Source organism: Lasioglossum baleicum, chromosome 2, assembly GCF_051020765.1.
Source record: "Lasioglossum baleicum chromosome 2, iyLasBale1, whole genome shotgun sequence".
In the NCBI taxonomy this organism is placed as follows: Eukaryota; Metazoa; Arthropoda; class Insecta; order Hymenoptera; family Halictidae; genus Lasioglossum; species Lasioglossum baleicum.
The window spans coordinates 8033583-8047620 of record NC_134930.1 but is presented as its reverse complement, the minus strand read 5'-3'; the positions used below and the strand labels follow the sequence as shown (position 1 = coordinate 8047620).

Sequence of the window (14038 nt, the reverse complement as noted above, 5' to 3'; positions counted from 1 at the left end):
GGTGTTGAATTACTCTAGTCACGTTATTCGATAGCTGTATCATGGATTTCATTTTGGTTTGCATAGTATGATATTGAATGGAATGTTAAAAGTGAGAGAAATGAAAAGATCGAGCTAGAGTTTAAATACCAATAAAAAGTGAATATATGTATTATATTATAAACTAAAAGATGGTTTACACAAAAATAAACATGGTTGAAAAAAAAGAGGAATAAAATCGTGAAGCGCATGAAACTAAATATTATGAGAGCGAACGGTGGTATGTACATGTGATTAAACGATCAAGGGAGTCGAAAATAAACGTGAGATATTTGCAATAGTCTATTTAACATTATAAAACAATAAAAAAACTATGAAAAATTTTAAAAAACTATTTAACTTGTATATATACTTACATGAATTTATATTACAAAACCAATCGGTTAAAAATATACAGTGTGTGTAATGGTAACGTGTAAATATCTCGAAAAACATGGATGACAGGGGCAAACGTTTGAAACGAATGTTGTAGGATATCGAGGGGCAAATATGATGTCAATATTTATTTTACCCAGATTTTTGCGTTACATATTCTTGTAGATGGTGATATTAATACAGCATCACACACACTAATACTCACAATGCCTTCTTTGCTTATTAAAAATCCAATTTCTAACATACAACATTAATTGATTTGAAAATGGTCAAAAATATAGTAAAAAAACAAGAAATTCCAACAGTACGTTTTTTTGTAACAAAACTTGCAAGAATATATAAATTTTTCGATGTATTTTGTAAATAAATAACTTCTTTCAAATCATTTTTTGAATTATTGGATTTGTGATCTAAATAAAACACGTTTAACCTCTTCGAGGCGATTTTTCTATAGCAGAAGAAGAGGTATGCAATAATTTCTTTGTATAATTGAGAGATAATCGTTAGGAGATTCTGGACTGATTCTGTTCTCCAACAAATTCTGATTTTTTTTTAGCTTAAGTAACTTTAATGTAAAAAATAAAATATACATAGACACACATATGTACGTGCCAGTATCTCTGAAGAGGTTAAAAGAGTTTCTCGCTTCGCATCCTTTACTTTCCATGAGATTCAAGGAAATGTATGTTCTATCCCAACTTTAGGGGCTGTTTTCACCCCTTGAACATAGAAATGTGACATATTATCCAGGATTTACCTGTTACATAATCTCCACCAAAGTCGGTGTGTGTGTGTGTGTGTGTGTGTGTGTGTGTGTGTGTCTGTATCTTCGGTACATACCCTCGTTAAGTTTTCAGAGGTACAGTCAGAGATAAAAGGTAGGACACCCTGCTAATTTGTTAATTTTTATTTAGTAGTGAATATAACCATTGCTTTTGAGACTTTTGTTCTTCGCGATGGGCAGTATAACATGCAATAAAAAAAATGGTGACCTTGAAATAAAGTCAATCTTGCGGTCCATTTTGTGCATTATCAGGCTATACATATGTATAGTTGTCGCGACATACACGGTCTGTCCAGACTCTGGTGCGACTGAGCCTGTAAATTTTTTTGAAGTGAAACTTTTTTGCTGAGGGGACTACAATTTTCTAGCGTTACGGAAGTGACGAAATTTCGCGAATAACCTCGAATAGTTTGACCAGTAACATTTTCATAATTAATTTACTAACTTTAAAGACTTCATTGGTGAACTTTTAAAATTGTAGAATGTAAAATGAAGCCTTGGCTACATTCCCATTTCAGTTTTATGCAGGTTTGATACTTAAATTGTTAGTTATCAACAAATTTTGGAGAAGTGGTATGTTATGTATGTCTGTACTTGTCGTACAGTTCGACCCTCCTTGTCTTACGCATTATGGGAACTTCCGAAACAATCAGCCCGCGCAACAATTGTTAATAACTAATTAACCAGAGTTAATTTGTGAACATTTGCAATTGGATAACATAGAATCAACCTCCAGCTACTTTCACATGCAGTTTCTCATCGGATTTTGTTCCGACTGAAAGATTTATAAACAGTTATCCAAACCCTTGTTCTAAACTAACCTGAAAAATTTTGACAGATGTCAGGTAAGTAAAAAAACATACGCGTGGAACACCACACGCGGCAGAAGTGAAACTTCTTGCAGTCTAGTAATGTTTAGAAGTAAATTAAGATTGGAAATGGTAAATAATCCTAATGATGCGACAACAAGATCAGGAACAACTCTCGATGCAGTATTTGCAAGACATTTAGATAAAATTGAATCAAGAATATCTATATCATATTTTACCTATCACAAGCCAATTGTTTCAATGATAGAATCATAGAAAATCATAGAAAAAGTAATGAACGATCAAAATTTGCGACGCAAGGAATGAGAGCATACGGGAAAGAAAGAGACATAGTTCATAGCATTTCCCATACGCTCTCCTTTGCGTCGCAGATTTTGATCGTTCATTATTTTTTCTATGATTTTCTATGATTCTATCGTTGAAACAATAAGCTTGTGATAGCTAAAATATGATATAAATATTCTTGATTCAATTTTGTCTAAATGTCTTGCAAATACTGCGTCGAGAGTTGTTCCTGATCTTGTTATCGCTTCATTAGGATTATTTACCATTTCCAATCTTAATTTACTTCTAAACATTACTAGACTGCAAGAAGTTTCACTTCTGCCGCGTGTGGTGTTCCACGCGTATGTTTTTGTCTGTAACGTCATCTCGTAATAACTAAATGCATGACGAAGTTTGACATTTCAACAAAGACCATGCACAATTTCAAAGCGCTAGCACTCTCCATCATTAGTAAAGTGCGGATTTTATGCATTTATGACGAAAATGGGCACGTACAATTTGAAGCAGCGAACACGTTAACAATATTTAAGGACATTAACGTATTCGTTTCAGCTTAATAGGATAATTAAATGAAGAATGCAATTTTTATTTGGCTCCTGTGTCCTGCAATCAATGCGAATATTTTTTATTTTGCATATAGATCCGCAGACTAGTCATTAGTTTTCGAGGTTATATGTGACAAGCTCTCTTAGCGCTCGCCGAACAACAATATGGGGCGAACTAAATTTTGCTTTAAGTTTTGTAAAACAGTGATTGAAGGGATCGTGCCAACGTTTTTGAATGGTATGCTCGATTTCGTGACGGCAAGGAAAACATCACAGACGGTCCTCGAGCACCGCCGCCAAAAACGAGTCGTACCCTGGAAACGTGCAAAATTCAACCACTTTTTCCACGTTTTCAGGGGTACGACTCGTTTTTATTTCGATTTTTATACCGATTTTTGGCTATTCCCAAAATTAAAATCAGCAATGGAAGGAAACCGTTACGACAATATTCAGGACATACAACGAGCTTCGACCGCGGTTTTACAGGCGATTCCAAAAAAGGACTATAAAAACTGCGTCCAAAAATTCTTAAACCGCTTCCAGCGTTGTATTGATTCAGAAGGAGTATACTTTGAATGAAAAAGTATACATTCTGTCAAAAAAGTACCGAGAATTGGTCAATGAAACACAAAATATGTATCATTTATCCAAATTTATTGTATCGCCTTCAAAGTAGGCCCCTTTCGAAATAACACACTTATCCCAACGAATAACCCAATCATCGAAACATTTTTTAAACGCATTTTTTGGAATCATCTTCAGTACTCGCCGCGAATTCTCTTTTATGTCATGTATCGACTGAAAACGGGTGCCTCGCAGTGGTAATTTGAGTTTTGGAAAAAGAAAAAAGTCGGCTGGAGCCATATCAGGGGAATACGGTGGCTGCTCGATAAGATTTGTTGAGTTTTTGGACAGAAATTCGTTCACAATGATAGCCTTGTGAGATGGTGCGTTATCGACCAGAGCGAGGCAAATCTTCCACCACATCTCGACCGCTTTTAAATGCACTGTACCACTCATACGCATGTGCTTTTGATAAAGTCGATTCACCGTAAGCCTTATGTAACATTTTCAGCGCTTCGGCACACGAAATTCCATTTGCAATGCAAAATTTAAGACAGATTCTTTGTTCGATATTTCTATATCCATTGTAAAAATCGCAAAACACACTTGAGATGAACTGACAAAATGGCGTACTGTAAACAAACTAAATGACAAGTGACGCTCAAACTCCGCGTGAGTATAGAGGACAGTTGTGCCAACTTAGCGGCACAAAGAATTTCAACAATCCCTTTAAGCGGGCTTTTTAAATGATCGATTCCCGGTACACTTTCTTGTATTGTATTGTCTTGTATTGTATTGTCACTTTTTTGTAGTCGCGTCAGACCTTGGACAGACCGTGTATACACAAAGAAACGTATCTTTCTGTCCGTGACTGATTAACAGATTTCGGCAGCATCGAAGTCTGAACAAAATGATTGAAGTGACTGGTTGGATCGATAGTTCCGGCAAACAATCGTATGAACGAGAGCAGCGTCTAATCAAGTTTACGATTGAGTCGCGAGAACGGAAAAATCGAAGCGATCGGATTCGCCGCGGGTTCCAACGATCCCGTCGATTCCGTGATTTCGACGGGGAAGGAGACGAGGCAGAGGAAACGCGGCAAAGGTAATGCCATTAAATAATTTCTGTTGGGTCCCCTGGGGTTGGCTGCGGACATGAAATGTCCCGACTGCTGAAAATTCCGCAGACCCGCACCGCTCCGCTCCGCGCCGCGCCGTGGGAGATAAAGCGTTCCCGACAAAGGTAGCCTGACGACACCACTGAGTGCACGTAATTAGTTATATCCGGAGGGCCCCGGCCAGGTCCTCTGACAAGTCCCCCGCGGTAGTAAATTTTATACTTTGCCGGGGAACAAAGGAACGAAGATGATATCAAACAGTTTTTGCGACTTTTCCGCGTCGTGCCGGCTGCTCTCTTCTATCCCGACATCAAAGAATTACCGAGCGTCTCGTTATTAGAGCTTTTTGCCCTGCGTCACCCACTCCGCGAGCCCCTCGCCACCCCTCCCCACCACCATGTGATCCCTTTGCCCGTGGAAATCTTATTTTCATCATAGTCTCTGCGAATACCGTATCAAATGTGTAAAGTCGTTCGCAACGACTAGAGCCAATAGCAACGTTTTCCCTGTGCGCTTGTCCAAGCTTCCCTTTATTCCCTTTATTCGCCTTGTACTATTATCCGTCGCGTCGGTGACGCGGTTTCCGAATTAAGTCAGCGCTTTAGTGTTCACTGTGCTGTGACCTATGATGTTCGGAGATTAAGTAAAGTTATCACTGTTACCATTGTATCGCACGGCAAATGTTCGCAGAAAGAGGGCCACCTCCGATTGCGATAGTTTTTGGGTGGTAATCTTAAAGAATGACCTATGAGTCACTTTCCCATTTAAAAGATGAATAACTCTCTTATTTTTTAATAATTTGTATTTATTTTTAATAAATAATTAATTAATTAATTTTTAATGATCTTCGGATTTGTTATAGAACTCGACATTCTGAACAACTTTTTCCTTTGCGTGCTCGTGGCGGTCGACTAGTTTCCGAGATTTTCGTGAAAAACATTGGGCTCATTATTTGAAAACATACAGGGTGGAAATTAGAAAGCGTTGCAGACGAATATCTCCATTGTAATTGAATTACAATGTAATTCGTAATTGCAATTGGAGTACAATTATAAAATAGCGTTACGTATTATAAAGGAGGACGAGGAATACATAGAAAATACGCCGCAAACAAGTATATGAAAGAAAAACATAAACGCACTTCTTCAAAGTTCTGGGCTATAATTTGGAGAGCTGTATTTTAATTATATTGTATTTCAATTAAAAAAGGTTTGAATTATGTAATTCAGTTACGACGTAGTTGAATTACTATATAATTGAAATACAATGTAATTAAATTGTGTAATTGAATTACAAAGTAATTGTATTAACACAACTTTGTCAGTGACAGCTTGTATGAGAATAAAGTGTATTTGTACCTTAATTTTAACGAAAGCTTTTTGCAATTATCCTGGAAACTACAGCCGACCGCCACGAACATGCAAAGGAAAAAGTTGATCAAAATGTTGATTTCTATGACATATACGAAAATTATCGGTGAGGACGTCACACATCGAAATGTTGACCATTTTTATTGTGGTTTAAAGTACATACAGTTCCTCGAAGTAAAATATTTTTCATCCTAATTGCCCCTCAACAGTTTTGAATGACCTTGAGTCCTAAGTCACACAGAAAAGAATATCATCCTAATTTTAAAAAAACGCGTTTACGCGTCCACTTACACTTACAAAAATACTATTAAAATGGAATCATGTCACTACCGAAACCACGCAAGTTTCGTCTGACACATTTTTTCGATTACCAACAGCAACCGAGTTATTCAGGTGATCTGTTTTAGGTTCCTCACCCTATATATTTATGAACGAATTTATGATCCGAATATGCTATTAAGTTCACCACCCTCAGTAGTTTCCTCAAAACAGTTCATTTATATTTTAGTCTAGCGGAGTCTGAGCGTGTGGGGAAGAAGAAATTCTCGGATCTGTGTTAATTAAACTATATTCTGAAAATTTCGTCAAAATCGGTCGACGTTGCAATCAGCTACAAACGCTTAAAGATGGTGAAAATGGTAATTTTTCACGATTTTCGGCCTGTAACTGCAATAAATCTAAGAATTCTTACATCTTTCAATGCCTGTCGTTTTTTCCCGCATCAACCGATTTCGATGAAACTTTCACAGTGCATATAATTGACTCAGATCTACAAAATGTACTTTTTAAATTTTCGATAGATAGGCCCACATAAAAACGTTGAAAATGCAACTTCTAGTATTTTTTATATAATTCCGATCTATTGCAATTTTTGAAAAAATTTCCAAAACTGTTCAAATCGCATGGTCCAATATTAAAAAAGTTATCCTGAAAGAGGAGTGCCTAAACACGTATTAGCGGTAGTGTATAATGTAAATCTTACTTACAATTATAGCTAGCCCAATCTTTCGTATTATCGTTAATTGCATTCTTCTCCATTTTCCCATTTTCATTATTACTTCAAATTTGAATAAAGTTGTTCTTCACTCAAAAGCTGGTCTTTGTGAATTGATAATTATAACAAAAATAGTAAAAGTAAAATACTATCTTAAAAGGTAATAAATGTTTTATATTTCTTTTGCGTTTTTAATTAAAATTTTATTTTACGTTTTGATCTTTAATATAAAAAATATAATAAAACGTAGTTCCTAACATGAATAAAGAATAACTTGTAAATATGATATTGTACGATTTCAGAAAAATGTAAAATTCTTTATGAAAGGAATTTCTATGAAAAGAAGAAAGTTTTCTAGAAAAGTATTATAGTCGTCGAATCATCAGGCAGACGGTCATAATGTGAACTTCAAACACGTAGCCGTCACTCGTCCACTAGGTAAAGAGAAGTGATTAATAATTTAGAAGCAAATCCATGTACCTATTACACTGTTCATACTGTCTGCTTTCAATGTTGATCTATACCGCTGATAGGGTAATCGATTGCCTAGCCTAGACAAAGAGAATATGTTATTAGCTGATGACCGTAAAAGGATGTGGTAAAACTAGAATCTAGGCTACTGAAATAGAGTTCTTGTACAGCTATAAAAATTAGAAATTGCATAGAAGTGTTACATTCAATAAAATGCATAGGATAGAATGGAATATTAATTATTTTAGTAGTGCTTACGTCAATATTTCTAAACAGGTATTTCCGTCAGTTTATACACTATTGCTTGTTTTCTACATTAATTTTGTACATACTGATGTGTGTGTGTGTGTGTGTGTGTGTGTGTGTGTGTGTGTGCTATTGACTATTGCACTATTGACATTTACTATAAATAGAAATAGTATTTAACGATTCATTATGATTATCTATTTGAATTCGAAAGCGTATGCATCCGATCAATTTACATAATTTTCCATAATTTGCTTTTACCTATAGAAAATAGAAGAACGTTTTCTCGGTTCACGGTTGAGCTATGAATCACGCGATATCTTACGCAATAAATTAAAAACGTGAATTTTGGATATACGCAATTACAAAGATTAGTCAAATATAAAACGGACATTTTCTCTAATTTTCTATTTCAGTGGAATTTTTAAAAAATATCAACGACGTGTATGTCTATATAGGATGATTCACGCAATTGTAACAAACTATATCTTTGTTTTGGTTGAAGTTAGGAAAAATGAATGGGGCTTTTAGAGGGCTGCAGGATGCTGTGAAACGTTTATCCTTAGCTGGAGACGTAGCGATCATATGAAAATCATTGACATTTTTTTAAATAGATACCTACATTTTTTTATAGATATCGATTCTCCTTGATATCCCAAATAAAAAAATACTAGGAGCATATGGCCAAAAAATTGACAGTTAACAAGATATGCAGTGTTGTCAAGCTGGCAGTATGAACAATCATTCTACAGGGTGTCCCGAATTTAAATGACAAAACTTCAGGAGCGTGTAGGGGATCGAAAAACAAAGACAAAATGTCTTTTAGAGATTTGCTCGTTTTTGCTTCGTTTTCATTTCATTCATTAAAGTTTTCATTTTTGTACTTATTTACTTTCAGTTTAAAAAAAAAGTACAAGTGTATACAACAACTAGGTTTCCAGAAATGTTTTATCCAAATATAGAAGAAGTAGTGAAAATTGCAATTATGTATATATGAGACAGGCTTAAAATATAGGTGTTCAAGTAAAAGAGGTACACAGCACATTTTAAACTTTTTTATTCAAACAAAAATGATTTTTTATTCAAATATGATATAGGAGATCAAGTTCATATATGTATAGAAGACTCATATCAAATATAGAAGATCTTAGGCAACCCTAACAACAACTCAAGAGAGCAACTGACAACGAGATATTGAATTTATGCGATTTTCTCCAAAACGAAACAAAAACGAGCAAATCTCTAAAAGACTTGGTTTTTCGGTCCCCTACACGCTCCTGAAGTTTTGCCATTTAAATTCGGGACACCCTGTATAGTGTTAGTCAGAAATTCCAACACAATTTTCGATGACGTTTCCACCTGCTTACTTCGAACGAAAGTCTCTATTTCATCAAGGGTAGCTAGTCCTGTCCATTTCGAATATCCTGAACGAGATTCCGCCGTCGTTCGCGCCACGAAAACCTCTCTCCCCGTGGTCAGCGATTTTCCACGCGAACGCCGCCGCTGCCGCGCCGTCCCGATCGGTCCTTCTTCAGCGCCTAACGACCCCAACGAGAGACAAAGCTCGGTGCGGTAGGACGGAACGGACGAGATCGGAAAAGAAGTTGACTCGCAGAAAGAAACGAGTGTCGGCTGCAGAGTATCCAATTAGCCGGTGCTCCAAAGAAGACAGTAGACACTTCAGGGACCCAGAATCGCCTACGGGCATCTTGGCCTACAACTTCGTCTCCATTCTGTAGCTCGTACGTGCGCACTCGACTCGGCTCGTCCGAGTCGCGTTTCTACGGGGCGTTACGGTTTCTAGTGCGCGGAAGGACTACTTAACTCCGCTTGGTTGGCCCTCAACGGGTATCGTCGAGTCCACCCCCAACTCCCACCCTGAAACTCCCTTCTTGTTTCACTCGATGTTTTTCATTCAAGGCTACGGACCGCTGGGAAACCTCGCATCTACCAGAACGCGATTCCCACCGCTGTAAAGAGAAGACGGATTTCTCGCGTTTCCTCTTAGCCCCTGTTTACGCGTCTAGGCCAGGTCTGTGGCGTACACGTATCCCCTGACCGCAGCTGGTAATATGAAGCATTTTGCTACGATTGTGGTTTTTTATGCTTCATGTATCCTCTGCCAGGGGCGGCGCGAGGTTTGCTGGAACCCAGCCTCGCGTTTTGAAGGGCCCCGCGGTCTACGAAAACTCATCAGACATTTTGCAGGACCCCCTGTATAGTAGATTGAATATTCGGGTGTGTGTGGAAAATGCAATCGCATAATCCACTAATCGATGACAACTTGTTGCACACTGACATGAGTGCAAGATTTTCTCTCCCGTCTTTGCATTGAAATATTTCGTTGCAGCGTGCTGCAGACGTTGATATTAAATGTTGACATCAAACCTTGGCACGTCTGCAACACGGATACGGAGGACATCAGGTGTTAAGGAAATTACCCAATTAGAAAACACCGATTTTGATTAACTTTTTACAGAATGATGATACCATAAACAGATGCAAGACATTTTTTTAGTAGCGATAATTCAACTTGAAAGCGTGACAAAAAAAATAAATAAAGGATTTGAATGTGTATTCTGGCCCGCAATATTTTTGAACCGGACCTCGCAAAAGGTCACGCCGGCCCTGTCCTCTGGATATGTGTCTTAGCAGATATTTCAGGCCAGCAATCAGCCATTTTAAGCGTTGCTGTTATTAGTTGGTAGAGTCAACGAGGTTGTCCAATGTGCCTCAAAACAAATTGATCTTTCATTGACCAGCTGAAAGGGCCTCCGAAGGAAACCCTGTGTGGCAAGTTTCAAGTCGATACCCCTACCACAAGGGTAGCTATACAAGGTGAGTCACCTAACGTTGCTACCTCAAATATCTTCGTTGTTTTTAAAGATACGTCAAATGTCTGGAGGACAAAGTTGAACGGTTCAGTGGGGCTGACATGATACCAAAAATATTTTTGTTTTATGTGATTTTTTTTAGATATATCGAGGTCACCTTCATTTTTTTAAACGGAATGAGGTATTTTTTAATACGTCAATCGATGCAGCTGGACTTTCATTATAAAAAAGTACCAACCTATATACAGTCAGCGGCAATAATAAGTGGACACCCTTAAAAAATCGCATAACTTTTTAGAAATTGGTCCAAAGGATCTGAATTTTTTTAAGATGTTAGACCGGCTAGTTCGCTAGAGAATAAGTAAACAAAAAATTATTACGATTGCAATTGTTAGGAATTATACAAAATTGTAAAAAATGATATTTTCTCAATTTTTTTATCTGGGTCTGTAACGATAATTTAAGAAATGCGTTTTATAGATTCCGGTAACTAATATGCATACTGAATATTTCATCAAAATCGGTCAACATTGCAATGAACTACAAACGTTTAAAGATGATCACGTAAGGGCGAAATGCACTGGAAAAGGCTGAAAATCTGCGACTTTCACCCTTAAGCTCTAATCTTTAAACGTATTTAGCTCATTGCAATGTTGACCGATTTCGATGAAATTTTCAGTATGCATTCAGTATACACAAGTTACCGAAATCTATAAAACGCATTTTTTAAATTATCGTTACAGGCCAGATAAAAAAGTTGACAAAACATAATTTTTTAAAATTTTGTATAATTCCTATCAATTGCAATCGTAATAAATTTTTGTGTACTTATTCTCTAGCGAACTAGCCGGTCTAACATTTTTTAAAAATTCAAGTGTCCACTTATTATTGCCGCTGACTGTACAGGGTGTTTATTTTATCTTAAACACCTAAATTATTTGAGCTACTGTTAAGAGTAAGAAAATATAACTAAATAGGATGTCATGTGGTTTTAAGACGCGCATCAGATGGTAATAAAAAAAATCCTTTGAAGGTCATTTTAACAGTTTTTTCAAGGTCACTGTATTTTTTGCATATTAACATGTATTTTTCATAATGCAATGTTGTAGTCTGCGTCAAGATGAGTTGAACGACCTACACACCATGACCTTGAAGGCGAAAAAACAGTTTCAGTTTGAAGAATACAAAAGTAATAAAATGAAAAGGGTAATATGTACTCACTTTTGACTCTCATTGTACATTCGATAAACATCGATTCCGGCAAGTTGCTTTTTTACCAAATGAACAGCTAGATCGGTAGAGTGGACCAGTGTACGTCACCTGCATCTTCCCTCTTTAACGTGTAGTTAATCGGGGAGTGACTGAAACAAGCAAAGATTACAATGTTCAGAGAAAGCGCGGCGTTTCTCCGCTCGGTGTCTCATAAAGTCCCGCGGTTGCCAAAGAACGCGAGGAGGCGCTAATAACGCGGCCGCCCACCCCTCTAATATCCGCGCGGCTGAAAGAGAGCAACGGCGCGCCGCTTAATATCGCGTGAAATATTCAACGGCGGCGGGGACTAAATGCTCGGCGTTAAGCGGGCAACGGTTAGAATACATATTACGAAGGAAGCTCACGATTTAGTTCCGCGCGGTAACGCGACGCGGGCGCATTTACGTCACTCGAAATCGCGAAGCCGTTGCTAATATCCGTGACACACCGTACACCATGAGCCGTTATACATGTCCGGAATACTAATACCTTCCGCTCGAATTCCCCGCGAATTTTGTATTACGCGGGCTATTTCTAGTGAAATATCGGTGACGTTGCTCGTAAATCGAAAATGGTAATGGGACCCTGGAGCCGCCATTACCGGGAACAAGAAGTCCCGCAAGGCGTTAGATTCACCCTGCTCCCAGTCAACGATGATATATTCTCGGGCGTCGTTAAGACTGCGAAGCTAACCCATTATCGTTCTGTGACGTCTCATCAGGGAGTCCGCGATCCCTGCCACGACCGAGGGTCTCGTCTGGCTGCACTTGAAACTGTCGCGCGTCGGTTCGTCGTCGTCGTCGTCGTCGTCGACGTCGCCACCGTCGCACCTCGTCGGCCAACCATTCGCCCCGTCGCATCGCGTCGCGTCGACGTAGACGTCGACCTCGACGTCGACGTCGTCGTTGCACTGTCCCGTAATTGAGTACTCCGGCCGGGTCGTTCCAAGGATACGCGGATATACTTACGGGAGCATGCACGCACGTAAACCAACGCCGGCCATCGTAAACGCAGGAGACGCCGCGCGCCGCGCCGTGCGTCGACGACTATGGAAAATTTACAGTCCCCTATCCCGGCCGTGACTAACATTCCGTGGCTCCGCAGCGAGACGTTAACGTGTGTTAACGGCCACCCTCTGTTCTTGTTGCTTCGTCGAGTGCCCTCCTGGATGGCTCGTGTGAGAAAATCACATTTCGAATCAGATTTCAAGGGACAATTACCGTAAATATACCCGGAGGGCATGTACGCCTCGGTTCTGCGGCACGCTGCCCTCTTTTCGAGATGAAGATGGACACCGGGTGCAGGATAGAAAGTAGCGTGGCTTGGTAGCTGGCAACACTGTTACTACAGTGCCGATGTCCACTAACATGTAGTAATGTACGTTCCTACCGAATGTTCTTAGAAATTGAACACCCGGTAGGTGAAATTGAACATTAGGTGGTCCATGATAGTCTTTATATTTGACGTCAATGTGCCACGTCTTCCTCTTATCTGATTAACCCCATTTTTCGCAAGAATTATTTTCCTGCAGAAGTGAAACTTCTTGCAGTCTAGTAATGTTTAGAAGTAAATTAAGATTGGAAATGGCAAATAATCCTAATGAAGCGCGCGACGACAAGATCAGGAACAACTCTCGATGCAGTATTTGCAAGACATTTAGACAAAATTGAATCAAGAATATTTATATCATATTTTAACTATCACTAGCCAATTGTTTCAATGATAGAATAACAGAAAATTATAGAAAATAATAATGAACGACCAAAATTTGCGACGCAAAGAAGGAGAGCGTATGGGAAATGCCATGAACTATTACGACTGCGTCGCAAATTTTGATCGTTCATTATTTTTTCTATGATTTTCTTGGTACGACAGTAATGGTGTTTTAGAGTTATTTAAATAGAAATATCTTGTGAACTACTTACTTTTCGACATACATAGGTTAGTACTTTTTTATAACGAATGTCCAGCTGCATCGATTGATGTATTAAAAAATACCTCATTCCATTTAAAAAAATGAAGGTGACCATGATATCTCTAAAAAAATCACATAAAAACAAAAATTTGTTTGGTATCATGTGAGCCCCACTGAACCATTCAATTTTGTCCTCCAGACATTTGACGTATCTTTAAAAACAACAAAGATATTCAATGTGGTCAAGTTAGGTGAAATACCCGGTATAGTATACTTGAAATTTCATCGAAATCGATTAACATACACACGAGGTATAAGCGGTTAAAAGTGATGAAAATCTTGATATGCAGTATGCACAGCTCCTGGTCAGTTTCTGCTCAAAATCCACAGATTCGTACATCTTTCGATGTGTGCCGTT

General features: G+C 38.3%; 1 protein-coding gene and 1 long non-coding RNA gene across 4 annotated transcripts in view; one reads left to right on the top strand and one right to left on the bottom strand.

Annotated features, from left to right (window-relative positions):
- LOC143219220 (protein O-mannosyl-transferase TMTC1-like) overlaps window positions 1-14038 on the top strand; it is a 719300-nt gene that overhangs the window by 466797 nt on the left and 238465 nt on the right. The gene's annotated exons all lie outside the window — the stretch shown is intronic.
- LOC143219225 (uncharacterized) lies at window positions 11480-13224 on the bottom strand. The gene is made up of 3 exons (XR_013011282.1): window positions 12307-13224; window positions 11676-11815; window positions 11480-11602 (listed from the first exon to the last, which is right to left on the bottom strand). It is a non-coding gene; the product is annotated as an uncharacterized LOC143219225 (long non-coding RNA).